Raw genomic sequence first — 14,714 nt, 5'->3', positions numbered from 1 at the left:
ACTTTTTTTTTCTCACATTGATGGAATTTCATTTATCTTTCCTTGATTGAGTGAAACCTCATTTTTCTTTGATGATCTCTTATCTTTAGCTTAATGAATCCTCTACTTGTCTTTCATGTCTTCTAGGAGAGCTTTATCAATTAGCTTCAAAACTACAAGGTCGACTCCTCCTCTACATGAGATTTAAGCATGCATACTTTAAATTTTCCCACCCTAGGTTTAGATTTTAGTGGGTTCATGTGAAAAAAAGGCTAAGTGTTTAAAGGCTCAAATGGGCTAGCAATGAATAATGAACATTCTTGGTAATAGGAAATAATTTGGTTTAACCAAAGATGGCCTCCTATCCCTAGTAATGCTTGCTTGTAGGCACAGTGACTCGAGTTCTTTTAATAAATTCATCTTAAAAGAAAAAGAACGAATGCTCTAATATTGTGAAACAAAAGACTTTTGAAAATTGGATCAAGTGCATGGATTCTTGGGATTTTCCAATGGATGGATTCTTTTTGATTGCCTTTTAAGACCATTTCTTCTTATATTCTAAGTCAAGTAGCAAAAGTCTTTACATGGATCAAATGAAATTAATCCTTTCTCAGTACAAGTTGATTGTTCAAGCCTTTAAACATCACAATTTAGAAAAAGTTTTGTCCAATGGATCCTCATGTACCATTTTGAAAAGAAGACTTCAAAGAATCTTGAAATCTTTGAAAGAAAAAAAAGGGCCTTTTTGAAAAAGTCACTAGGAAGTCCAATGCCCATAGTTCAAGGATTTTTTTTTTTAAAATGACTTAAGGGCTCAATGCCCCTAGTCCAAAGGCTTTTTTCATTTGAAAATTTTTCTCTTTTTTTAGAAAAGATTTGGAAATCTTGAATTTTTTTTTTTGAATTTTTTTGTTTTGTTTTGTATTGTTTTTTTTTTTTTTAATATATATACACAAACAGAGCTCATTAAATGCTACATGAAATTTTTGAATTAAAAAAAAAAAAATATAGAAACATAGAATAAACAAACAAACTTTAAGCTTAACCATGATGTTACAAACCAAATGTGGAGTGAGACAAAGTTGGGCCACTTGTTTCTTCTTGGTCCATTTAGGATGCTTGAGGCTTGGTGTGCTTGAACCTTGATTATGATGAAATGACTTGGGCTTGCACTTGGAAGGCTTGAACCATATGATCATTTGGTATTTGCTTGAAATGGCTTGACCCTACACTTGGAAGGCATGTATATTGTGAACTTTTGGCCCTTGATGTTGATCATGCGAATACACCTTTGATGGGATCAAGTATTGGGCTTAGAATGATTCAATAAAAAATTTTCGATTTCCATACCAAGTAGAGTTCAATCACTGGCCTTTGGGCTTGAGTTCATTCATAGCATACAAGGTTCAAACAATTATGATGGGCTCAAGCGTTGGACTTGGGCTCATCATGGTTCAAACAACGGCCAAACACATGCATAATGCAATGCAATTAACATGGGCTGACCTAAAGGTAGGTTCTATGGGTCATTACAACATGGGTAGAAGGTAGGTTAAAGGTTCCCACAAGCTAGGATGTCGTACCTCACAACTTGTGACACTAGGAGCGTCGCGTTGATCCGAACGATACAGTTTGTCATTATGAACCACCATGGTATAACCATGATGATCCTTGTCGCGGTGGGTGGTAGGTTCACCACTGGGTATGTGAGTCTTAGGAAGACCACAATCCATGGCTAATACTACCGGGCTTTCGGGCTAGCACACAAATAAAATAAATTTCATTCAAGCAAATGATGCATGACATGCAAAATAATGACATATTAGACATATTATATTAAAAAAAGTAGTAAAAAAACAATGACATGGTTGGCCACCATAATCTAATTGAAGTTTAGCCCTCAATATCCCCAGTGGAGTCGCTACTGTGAGAGACCGCGCCCCTGACCCGTTTTTATGGAATGTTGGGCCAAACCCATGTGAATGGATGGAGTCGTGTTATTGCCTCTCAAAATGGAGGTTCAACTAGTTATATTTTCCCCTTTAGATTAAGGGTTTTACAATGGAATCGCCACTTATTTAATTATTGGAAAAATAAGAAAACCATAATTGAAAAATTCCTCATTTTAATAATTTAAAATTGAATTTACATTGATCATAGGAAAATTACATGGCTTTGGTCCTAGATACAATCTAAGATAAAGTACATGGTTTTGTTTCCTAGTTACAATCTAAAAATTGAAAATTACATGGATAAGCATTTGATCAACTAACCCTTGATCTAAGCTTGAAGGCTATGTTACAAGGTGGGAGAAGGTGTTAGATACCCACCTTGCCCGATGAAACCGGTCTTCTAGATTATGGTGGCTAATATTCATATCACATCATCCAATATGTTATCAATCAATCTACATGTTGAATTTAATATGTGTGCATGTAATAAACCCTAATTCAATTTATTAAGCATTGCATTTGAATTGAAAAATAAATTCTAGTGAATGTGTATGGATGGTGATAACCTAAATTCAAGAATTTAAAAGAATTATTAAACAAACATGTTTTTCATATTTTTTTATGTGGATTTAAGATTAAATCTAGTAATATGTATGAACATGTGATGAACAACCAAGAACATGTGAAGAACATATAAAAACAATTAAGAACATTCAAACATATTCAAGGGAATTATCATGCTTTAATCTTAAATTCTCATTATGACAACATAAACAAACAGTTAGGGAAGGGGATTATACCTTCATGCAAGATCCATATGGTAGAGGAGGGGACTCTTGATGGAGATTCTAAGGGTGGAGGAAAATAAGAGTTAAGAGAGGGAGAATGAGTCGTATTCAATACCTTGAGTCTCAAGAAGACCAAGATATGACAAGACTACTCAACTTCACTAGAACTCAAGAAAAGAAAAGAGAGGGGGTTTTTTGTGTCCTGGAATGAAGGAGAAGGAGGGTTTATATAGTAGTGGTGGAGAAAATATGAATAGAATGTCATTTAATGAGGGTTGACAAAAAATCATGAACCTAGACCTCATTTTAGCCTTGGGGAAAATCTGGTGCATTAAATGAAGAGATTGGTGGAAGTGAAGAGCAAGCCAAAATTCGGTTTTCCCGTAACTTCTATAACAGCCTGTAAAGCCAACTTCGAAAAATCATATCTAACTCAATTCTAATCGGAATTGTCTCATTCTTATGCTCAAATTGAAGCCCCGGATGTCTAGTTTCTGGAAAAATTAACCTCATTCACAGATTCAAAATATTTTGAGAGATATCGATGAAATTGGTGAGCAGAGATCATTTGTTAGAAAATCGTTTCAGCACAATTAACATTAATAGGTCCCAAATTAGCTCCCAATTAACATTAAATGGATCCAATCACTCCCATTTCAGACTTGATTGGTTCTAAATTTACTCTAATTAAAAGATAATTGCACAAATTAGTCATTGAATAATTAATGTTTAACTATCTAATTAATTAGTTGTATCCAACCTCACCATAAAATGTAGTCCTAACCAATCAAATTATGACACATCATTGATCTCAAATTGATTACACTTATAACCAATTGAAATCAATTGTTCATAATTACATATAGTCGGACTCAATTTGTGATGGTGCATCTCAGCTATTAAAACTTGATTTGATGATAACTTTCAATCTGGTGGTTCGATTAGGGCTTATGACTAGTCGATTTGATCGTTACAACATCAAGATCATTTTGGTGAAATGAGATTAAGGATCTAATAGCCAAAATCAAGATACATATTTTCAAGGCAAAATAACCCTTTTACCCTCCAAGTGAGGTTAAATGCGGGTTGCAAAATGAGGTGTCAACAGGGGTCTATCATGGGTTTAGAAAATTCTTTCAAATTTATTATTTCTGCAATATTTTGTTCATCTATGTCTATCGAATTATCTTCTTTAATTTCTTGTTTTACTATTTTTGCTTCTGTCATTAAATCTTGTAGGGTTATTGGTTTTATGTTTGTTCCATCTTGTTTCAATTTTGTCTTTTCTTTCTTATCTTTTTCTCTTTTTCCACATTTCGTAACATGGTGTCCATATTTCCTACACTTAATACAAGCAATAGGTATGTCTATAAAATCTTTCAATTTTAGTAAATAGTATTTTTTATCTTTTAGGTGATTAGGTAGATTATCTATCAATTTCATTATTATGTCTTTTTGTTTTCTTTTTCTTTTATTGACTTTGAGCGGGTTGATTGATTTTAGTTCTTCCTTTTTCGTTACTTGGTATATCTCTTTCTGTTTAACGTCAAACATTTCCATTAATTCATTTATTACATCTTTCTCAAACTCTAATTTATTGATTTGTTTAACAATTTTATTATGTCTATCACATTGTTTCTTAGTATTTCCATATTGTTTACATTTATGACAGGTAGTATTTCTAATATGTCTGTCAGTTTTCTCGTTATCTAATGACTCAGTAGTATTTAAAACCGTTATGTCTTTTTTTTCTGTCTATATCTAAAGGTGAATTTAAAATTTCTATTTTTTTAGTTAATTTTGCCAAACTATCATTTTGGGTATATATCATGGATCTTTCAATTGATTTTAGTATTTCATCAATTTTCTCTTTTAAACTATCGTTATTCCTAGGACTATTATTTGTCCATCTTTTGTTGACTAGTTCTACTAAAGTACTCTTTTGTCTTTCTTTTTCTATCTCTTCTTTTATATCTAACTTCTTACGTATAACTTCTATCTTTACCATCATTTTGTCTTTCAATTTTTTCTAAAATCTCTTTTACTATGCCTTTTCTTATCATTCATTTTTCTTTGTCTTTATCAATTATGTCTAGGTTCTTCTTTTGTATTATTTTTATAGGACTTCTTTCTTTCTCTACTTCTATCATTCCTAACTTCTTTTGCACTATGTGACTATCTTCTTTACTATCTGTCAGAGTTGTTTTTAGTGTCTTTATGTCATTTCTTTCATCAATCGTCTCTATTAGGCTATCTTTTTTACTATTTTTAATATTTGTCATGTTTATATATATGTCAGTACTTACTAAGTAATTCTTTTGTCTATTATGCCAATTATTTATCATGGTTTTTGCTAAAGGTGATCTATGATGAGGTTCAAATTCTCTTTCTTTTTCTAATTCTGAATTTAAAGCTTTCATTCTTTCTAGTAGGTCCAAAAAATTATCATTTTTCCTTTCTACTTTAGTATTTGTTATCAAGGAGTTATGTCTATTACTTTGTTTCTTAGTATGTTTATGGACATATTCTTTCCATTATTGTGTGAACCATTATATAGTCTAGGAAAAATCTGTTAGGGACTTATGATTAACTCTATCTGTTAAGAAATTAAATCTATCTTTGTTCAAGAAATTACTACAATTAATGTTTTCTTTAATGATTATTATAGGAGAAGTGTCAAGACCTCCTTTATTAAAACATCTATTATATGAGTATCTGAGATTACTACAAAAGGTATAAGTATGTCATCTATTATAATTTTGCATGTTACATCTGTAAAACTATTGGTCCATTCATATTGACTAAAAGAAATTTGCAAGCATAGTTCCATCTTTTATATTTTTTTCCACTAAATTCTTTTTCACAAGTTGTTTGGACTATATGTCGGTGCCTATGCAAAAAAGCAATGGGAGAATATATCTCTGTCTCTATATCTTGTTTAAACTTCTTTATGACATTATCTGTCAATTGGTCATCAAGTGATTTTTTTGTCAACTGTCCTTTTGTTCTACAGATTCATTCTTTATTAATATCTTTTAGGATAGTAACTTTATTAAGGGAATGAATTTCTTTCAGGATTAGGGGTGAGGTGAATCAAAAATTAGCATATTAATTTTAATTCCTTCATCTGTCATCAAAAGGGGGTAAAGCAAAGCCATAAAGGGATTTCTTAAAATAACTTTAGAAGAAACGTCTTTAAAAATAGTTTCAAAATATATTCCATCATTACATATGTGAACATTAGGTATTTTAAAGATATTAATTCTTCTTGGATACAATTCATGTCAGCTTCGAAAATCTATCAAAGCAACTTTTGTCAAAGAGGATTCTTTATCAATAACTGGAGTGACTTTTGTATGCCATTTTTGAAAAATAACTCTGTCAATTAAACTCAAAATGTTATGTTTATTATGATCAATTTCTTGATCAAGTGAAATTTCTTTTTCAAAAGGGGGATTTGTCCTCATTATGTCTGTTGTAGGAAAACCTGTCAAGTTTACTATTTCAGCAATATTTTGTTCATTTATGTTTGTGGAATTATCCTTTTTAATTTATTGTTTTACCATTTTTACCTCTGTCATTAAGTCTTGGAGAGTTACTAGTTTTATATCTATTCCATCTTATTTCTTCTTTGTCTTTCCTTTTTTCATCTTTTTCTTTCTGAGCTTTTCCTTCTTTTCCACATTTCGTAACATGGAGTCCATATTTTCTACACTTAATACAAACAATGGGTATGTCTATAGAATCTTTCAATTTTAGTAAATAGTCTTTTTTATCTTTTAGGTGATTAGGTAGGTTATCTATCAATTTCATTATTATATCTTTTTGTTTCCTTTATCTTTTATTGACTTTGAGTGGGTTGGTTGATCTTAATTTTGTCTTTTTCTTAACTTGATCTATCTCTTTTTTATTAACATTAAAAATTTCTATTAATTCATTTATTAAATCTTTCTCAAATTCTAATTTACTGATTTGTTTAAAAATTTTATTATGTCTATCACATTGTTTTTTAGTATGTCCATATTCTTTACATTTATGACAAATAGTATTTCTAGTATATTTGTCAATTTTCTCATTATCTAACGCCTCAGTAATATTTAAAACTGCTTCATCTCTTTCTATCTCTTTTTTCTCTAAAGGTGAATTTAAAATTTCAGTCTTTTTAATTAATTCTGCTAAACCATTATCTTGGGTATATGTCATAGATCTTTCAATTGACTTTAGTCTTTCATCAATTTCTTCCTCTAAATTATTACTCTTCTTGGAACTATCTTTCTCTTCTTTGTTGACTACTTTGACCAAACTATCACTATTATGACTTTCCTTTTCTATCTCTTTCCTTGCCATGTGTCTTTCTTTTTCTATGTCTCTTTCTATATCTAACTTCTTATGTAGAGTTTCTATATTGGCTAGCTTTAGAATGTTATCATTTTGTCTTTCAATTTTTTCTAACATCTCTTTTACTATGCCTTTCCCTATCATTCCTTTATCTTCTATACGTGTTGTTCTTTCCATTATTAGGCCATCTTTCTTATTATTACTCTTTTGTCTTTCTATGTCATCTTTCTCTTGCATTATTTCTATAGGACTACTTTATTTCTCTATTTCTATCATTCCTAACTTCTTTTGCAATAGATATAAATATATTGTCTATGCTTCCATATTATATTGGAGAGAATTTGAACCTCATCATAGCTCACCTTTAGCAAAAACCATGATAGATAATTGGCATAATAGACAAAAGAATAACTTAGTAAGTATTGACATATCTATAAACATGACAGATATAAAAAAAAAAAAAAAAATAGTAAGAAAGATAGACTAATAGAGACAATTGATGAAAGAAATAATGTAAGGACACTAAAAACAACTCTAACAGATAGTAAAGAAGATAGTCACATAGTGCAAAAGAAGTTAGGAATGATAGAAATAGAGAAAGAAAGTAGTACTATAGAAATAATACGAAAGAAGAACCTAGACATAATTGATAAAGACAATGAGAAAGGAATGATAAGAAAAGGCATAGTAAAAGAGATGTTAGAAAAAATTGAAAGACAAAATGATGTAAAGATAGAAGTTGTACGCAAGAAGTTAGATATAAAAGAAGAGATAGAAAAGGAAAGACAAAGGAGTATTTTAGTAGAACTAGTCAACAAAGGATGGACAAATAATAGTCCTAGGAATAATGATAGTTTAAAAGAAAAAACTGATAAAGACTAAAATCAATTGAAAGATCCATGATATATACCCAAAATGATAGTTTGGCAGAATTAACTAAAAATATAGAAATTTTAAACTTACCTTTAGATATAGATAGGAAAAGAGACATAACAGTTTTAAATACTACTGATTCATCAGATAATGAGAAAATTGACAGACATACTAGAAATACTATTTGTCATAAATGCAAAGAATATGGACATACTAAGAAACAATGTAATAGACATAATAAAATTGTTAAGCAAATCAGTAAATTAGAGTTTGAGAAAGATGTAATAAATGAATTAATGGAAATGTTTGATGTTAAGCAAAAAGAGATAGACCAAGTAACGAAAAAGGAAGAACTAAAATCAACCAACCAACTCAAAGTCAATAAAAGAAAAAGGAAAAAAAAAGATATAATAATGAAATTGATAGATTATCTACCTAATCACCTAAAAGATAAAAAAGGATATTTACTAAAATTAAAAGATTCTATAGATATACCTATTGCTTGTATTAAGTGTAGGAAATATGGACACCATGTTATGGAATGTGGAAAAGGAGAAAAAACTAAGAAAGAAAAAGATAAGAAAGAAAGACAAAAATGAAACAAGATGGAGCAAACATAAAACCAGTAACTCTACAAGACTTAATGACAGAAGTAAAAATTGTAAAACGAAATTAAAAAAATTAAAGAAGATAATTTCACAGACATAGATGAACAAAATATTGTAGAAATAATAAATTTAAAAAAAATTCTAAACCCATAATAGACCCCTCCTTCATTAGGAAAAGATGTTTCAGATAATGAGGACAATAGACAGAATTTCTTGAGTTTAATTGACAGAGAAATTTTTCAAAAATGACATACAGAAATCACTATAGTAATTAATAAAGAGTTTTCTTTGACAGAAATTGCTTTGATAGATTTCGGAGCTTACATGAATTGCAGACAAGAATGATTAATATCTTTAAAATATTATGAAAGATTATTTGAAAGATTAACTCAGATACTTAATTATAAATTACCTAATGTTCACACATGTTTTGAAACTAATTTTAAAGACATATATGGCTTTACTTTACCCCTTTTTGATGACAGATGATGAAATTAAAATTAATTTCCTAGTTTTTAGATTCACCTCACCCCTAATCCTGAAAGAAATTCATTCCTTTAATAAAGTCACTACCCTAAAAGATATTAATAAAAAAAGAAATTGTAGAACAAAAGGACATTTGACAAAAAAATCACTTGATGACCAATTGATAGATAATGACATAAAGAAGTTTAAACAGGATATAGAGATAGAGATTTGTTCTTATTCTCCCACTGGTTTTTTGCATAGGCACTGATATATAGTCCAAACATCTTGTGAGAAAGACTCTAATGGAAAACATACAAAAGATAGAACTATGCTTATAATCTCTTTTAGTCAATATGAATGGACTAATAGTGTGACAGATGTACCAAATAATATTATAATAAATGACATACTTACACCCTTTATAGTAACCTCAAATACTCATATAACATATGTTTTAATAAAAGAAGTCTTGACAAATTCTCCTTTACTAATTATTAAAGAAAACATTAATTGTGGTAATTTTTTGAACAATGACAAATTATATTACTTAATAGATAGAGTTAATCATAAGTCCTTGACAAATTTTCCCTAGTCCATTATAAGGGTTGATGAAAGACTTTTTGGAGAAGCTCTATTTCACATGTTCTTGCAAAATGAGATATATAGTAAGACATATAAAACGGATAGAATTATGGCAAATTTTGTAAAGTTTTTGAATTCCAGTCACTCTATCATTGACAGACTTTATCATGACTACTTTTATACCACTACTCAGTGAGAGCACAAAGAGAAAGAAGTTTGTTATGTTATATATGCTTTAAATTTTAAAAATGATTTTCTTATAAAACATTTTAAAAAATAGTTAATAAAGAAGAAAATAGCAAAATAGATTTATTCAAAATAAGTTAAAACAAAATATGGAATATGAAAATAGAAACTACTAAAATCTTACTTGAATAAAAACTTCTACTTTTAAAAAACTTGAAAACAAACTTCTGTCTTTGTTACAAGATTACAAAATAAAATCTGTCTGAAAAGTTACAAGATTATATCTGTCTGAAGGAAAGGGTTACAGGATTACAAGAGAGGAAATGAAGGATTACAAGAGTCTTTCTAAGGGAGAGAGGGCTATCTTCTTTGTTTTGAAATTTCAGACCTAAAATTTGAACCTGAAACTTTAGACCTAAAATTTGAACCTAAACTTTGGACCTATCTTCTATCTTCAGAGTCTGTCCTTTTATAGATGAAATGAACCATGGTAAGTCTTCAAAAGTAACCTGAGTTAGTAAAGTTAACTCAAGTTAATCTGTCGATGGAAACTTGTAGAATACTAAACAGTAGTCTTTCATAAAGTGACTTCTGAATATGTTTGGGAATCTGTTAGGTCTCTTTTCACACATGCTAGTGAATAGTAGTGACTTATGAACATTTTTTGTATCTGTTTGGACTGTCTTGGATATGTCTTGAAGCTATTCACGTGTGATGGTGAATAGTGATCTGTCATAGTGAATAGTGATCTATCGCAGTTGTCTGTCTATCAATCTGTATTCGCGTAGTTATCATAATCTAACGGATTAGAGTTATTTTCATACTACTCATGCTTATGGAATACTCCATAATTACCACATAGAATGCAGTATGAAATAGGAAGAAGGGTAGGAGCACGATTCTTTGTCATTATTCTAGGGTCTCTAGTAATCTTTCTTTTCCCAATGAGCCTCCTTGCTGAAGGTCTCGGTCCATATACAGCTATCTTGTTGGAATAGCCATATAAGTGGAAGTCATGATCTAACTCTTTCTGGACTTCATAAATCTTATTGCTCATGAAATTAGACCATTCTTGTGCCAAAGCACATGGGTCATCAAGTGATAGGTAAGTCTCCCTTATATACTAGTAGTAGTCAGGACTACAACTGAAATCACTTATGAGAACCAAAATGTGTGCTGGCTAGGCTTCCATATAGTAACTAGTGTCCTAAGTTGGGAGAGTGCTCCAAATAGTAAGCTTCATATAATTAAGTCCTCCAATTTGTACAGCTGCTTCTTGGATGACTTTGGGAAATAAACTAATCTGAATTCCAGAAGTTGGGATTAGTTTGCTGATAAACCCTACTTCTAGCATCTCAGATAACCATAAAGGATCACAATTCACTGGATCCTCTGTCTTTGTGTTGATAAGTAATCCATAATAGGGATGCTGTCCTTCATAAACTCTTTCTGTTTCTCCCAAGCTTTCATACCATGTGGCTTTATGAGCTAGCCATATGTCTTCTGTCATGTCTATCCTGATAAATGTTGTAGAGACTAATACTTTAAAAAGATACATCGATTTGTCATGTACGTTTTTAGACCCCTTAAAACAAAACCAAATTAATCTAGTTAATTAGTCAAGTGATTACTTAGTCAAATTATTCAAATCTAGGTTAACACAAATATATCATATCATTGTAAAGTGCGAAAAATAAAGAACACAACGATATGATAACCTAGGAAAACCAAACCGATAAAAAACCTGGAGAGGATTTACCCTAGCTATCCTCAAGGTAAAACGAATACACTATGAAAGAATTGAAGTTTACACAATAGCGATTTAGATCACTAACATCCTATTGCTACCTCGAGTAGGAAACTTACTACCACAACCACGTGACAGCTCTGAGTCCATGGACTACTTCTTTCTTGGATTCCCAGCAAGCACAAGCACTCTTGCTTGTGTATCTTTAAGCTCTTGAATCTGCAACTAAATTGATCACCAAGCTCTCGACATCAATCTTGAGATTGGAAACCCTAAGTGTATATGAATGCAACCACCTCTAGATCTCACAGAAGATTCACACACACAGCATAAAAAGCAACCTCAAAATGTGGTTAGGGTTTTCCCTTTTATACTTAAGACAAAACATAAAACCCTACACATCAAACGGGCTTGGGCTGAGTTGGAAAATTCTGCAGAAAAACAATCTGCACAAGCTTCGATCGATCGAGTCTAATTCTCAATCGATCGAGCCAGGAAAATTTACACAGTAAATCCTGTAGTCACTCGATTCCAACTTTACATAAAAAAAAAAAAAAACATATACTTTGAGCAAGTCTAAACAAGACTAAAACATTTTGATCATGGTATGCCAACATTACAAAAAGAAGTTCTAATACATTAGTTCCTAATTCCTTAGAACCTAACATGTCATAAGAACTTGTTATGGCTTTATGAGTTAGTATATTTTGTTGGACTTCAGGGGGTAAGGTTCTAATAGCAAGTCTCGTCTTTTGCTGAATCCTAGGGTGGAGCTTTGAAAAGCTTGTTTCCATAAGATCGCTTTTTAGAGACTGTCGTTCTGTCTTTGTGGAGCTTGAATCTCCATCCTCCTTGCCAGGGAGTTGACTACCAAGTGCTTCAATAAATGCACTAGTGTTAACAAGATGTAATTCCAAGGCCTTAAGGGTTTTTTGGAATAAGGGTTTCTGTATGAGGGTGAAGGCTGCTTGTAAATTATCAGGAAGGTCTGTAAACTCTCCGTCTTGAAAAGTGAGATCAATGCGGAGCACTTCTTGTAGAATTTCACTTTTTTCACCACATGAATACATTGCCTCTGCTAGTAATGTATCCTAAAGGGATATTGCCTCTATCGAGACGCCTTCATGCTTATCCGAAATCTTCGCTTAAGCCTTTCGAATTTCTTTGGGTTGCACCGCTGATGCCTTGCCCTTTCCTTTCATGTTTGCCTTGGAGGGTCTTTTATTCATATTAGTCTGCAATTCGCTTTTGTTAAAGGGATTAGTTGCTATGTCAACACGTCTTGAAATAATATTTTGAAAATAAATATTTCTTTGCAAAGCTTCTTTCAAATTCATTTTTAAAGCCCTTTTGCCAATGTCTTTCTGTAGAATTCCTTTAAAATGTTTTATTAGAAAATCATTTTTAAAATTTAAAATATATATAATAGAACAAACTTCTTTCTCTACACCTTTGTGCTCTTGCTGAGTAGTGTTATAAGAGTAGTTGTAGTAAAGTCTGTCATAGTCAGAGTGACTGGAATTCAAAAATTTCACAGAATCTATCATGAATCTATCTTTTTTGTATTTATTACTATATATCTCATTTTGCGAGAATATGTGAAATAAAGCTTCTCCATAAAGTCTCTTATGAACCACTATAATAGGAAAATCTGTTAGGGACTTATCATTAAGTCTTCCTGTTAGAAAATTAAATTTGTCTTTATCCAAGAAATTACCACAATTAATGTTTTCTTTAATGATTAGTAAAGGGGTATCTGTCAAGACTTCTTTTATTAAAACATCTATCATATGAGTAGTTGAGGATACTATAAAGGGTGTAAATATGTCATTTATTATAATTTTGTTTGGTACATCTGTTAGTCCTTTCATATTGACTAAAAGAAATTGTAAGTATAGTTCTTTCATTAGAGTCTTTCTCACAAGATGTTTGGACCATATGTTGGTGCCTATGCAAAAAAGTAATAGGAGAATAAGAAGAAATCTCTGTCTCTTTATCCTGTTTAAACTTCTTTATGTCATTATCTGTCAATTGTCCATCAAGTGATTTTTCTGTCAAATGTCCTTTTGTTCTACAAATTCTTTCTTTATTAATATCTTTTAGGATAGTGACTTTATTAAGGGAACAAATTTCTTTCGGGATTAGGGTGAGGTGAATCTAAAAACTAGCACATTAATTTTAATTCCCTCATCTGTTATCAAAAGAGGGTAAAGTAAGGCCATAAAGGGATTTCTTAAAATAACTTTAGAAGAAAGGTCTTTAAAAATAGTTTCAAAACATGTGTGAACATTAGGTAATTTATAAACATTAAGTAATTTATAATTATCTAAGTTAATCTTTCAGATAATCTTTCTTAATATTTTAAAGGTATTAATCCTTCCTGTATGCAATTCATGTCAGCTCCAGAATCTATCAAAGCGATTTCTGTCAAAGAAAACTTTTTATTAATTACTAAAGTCGTTTTTGTATGCCATTTTTGAAAAATTACTCTGTCAATTAAACACAAGAAATTCTGTTTATTGTTCTCATTATTTGAAACAGCTGTTTCTAATGAAGGGGGGTCTATTATGGGTTTAGAAAATTCTTTCAAATTTATTATTTCTGCAATATTTTGTTCATCTATGTCTGTTGAATTATCTTCTTTTATTTCTTGTTTTACTATTTTTGCTCCTATCATTAAACCTTGTAGGGTTACTGATTTTATGTTTATTCCATCTTATTTCATTTTTGTCTTTTCTTTCTTAGCTTTTTCTCCTCTTCCACATTCCGTAACATGGTGTCCATATTTCCTACACTTAATACAAGCAATAGGTATGTCTATAGAATCTTTCAATTTTAGTAAATAGTCTTTTTGATCTTTTAGGTGATTGGGTAGATTATCTATCAATTTCATTATAATGTCTTTTTGTTTCCTTTTTCTTTTATTGACTTTGAGTGGGTTGGTTGATTTTAGTTCTTCGTTTTTCGTTACTTGGTCTATCTCTTTATGTTTAATGTCAAACATTTCCATTAATTCATTTATTACATCTTTCTCAAACTCTAATTTACTAATTTGTTTAACAACTTTATTATGTCTATCACATTGTTTCTTAGTATGTGTATATTGTTTACATTTATGAAAAATAGTATTTCCAGTGTATCTATTATTTTTCTCATTATCTGATAACTTAGTAGTATTTAAAACTGTTGTGTC

Source organism: Quercus robur, chromosome 5, assembly GCF_932294415.1.
Source record: "Quercus robur chromosome 5, dhQueRobu3.1, whole genome shotgun sequence".
NCBI lineage: Eukaryota > Viridiplantae > Streptophyta > Magnoliopsida > Fagales > Fagaceae > Quercus > Quercus robur.
This window is presented reverse-complemented; position numbering follows the sequence as displayed.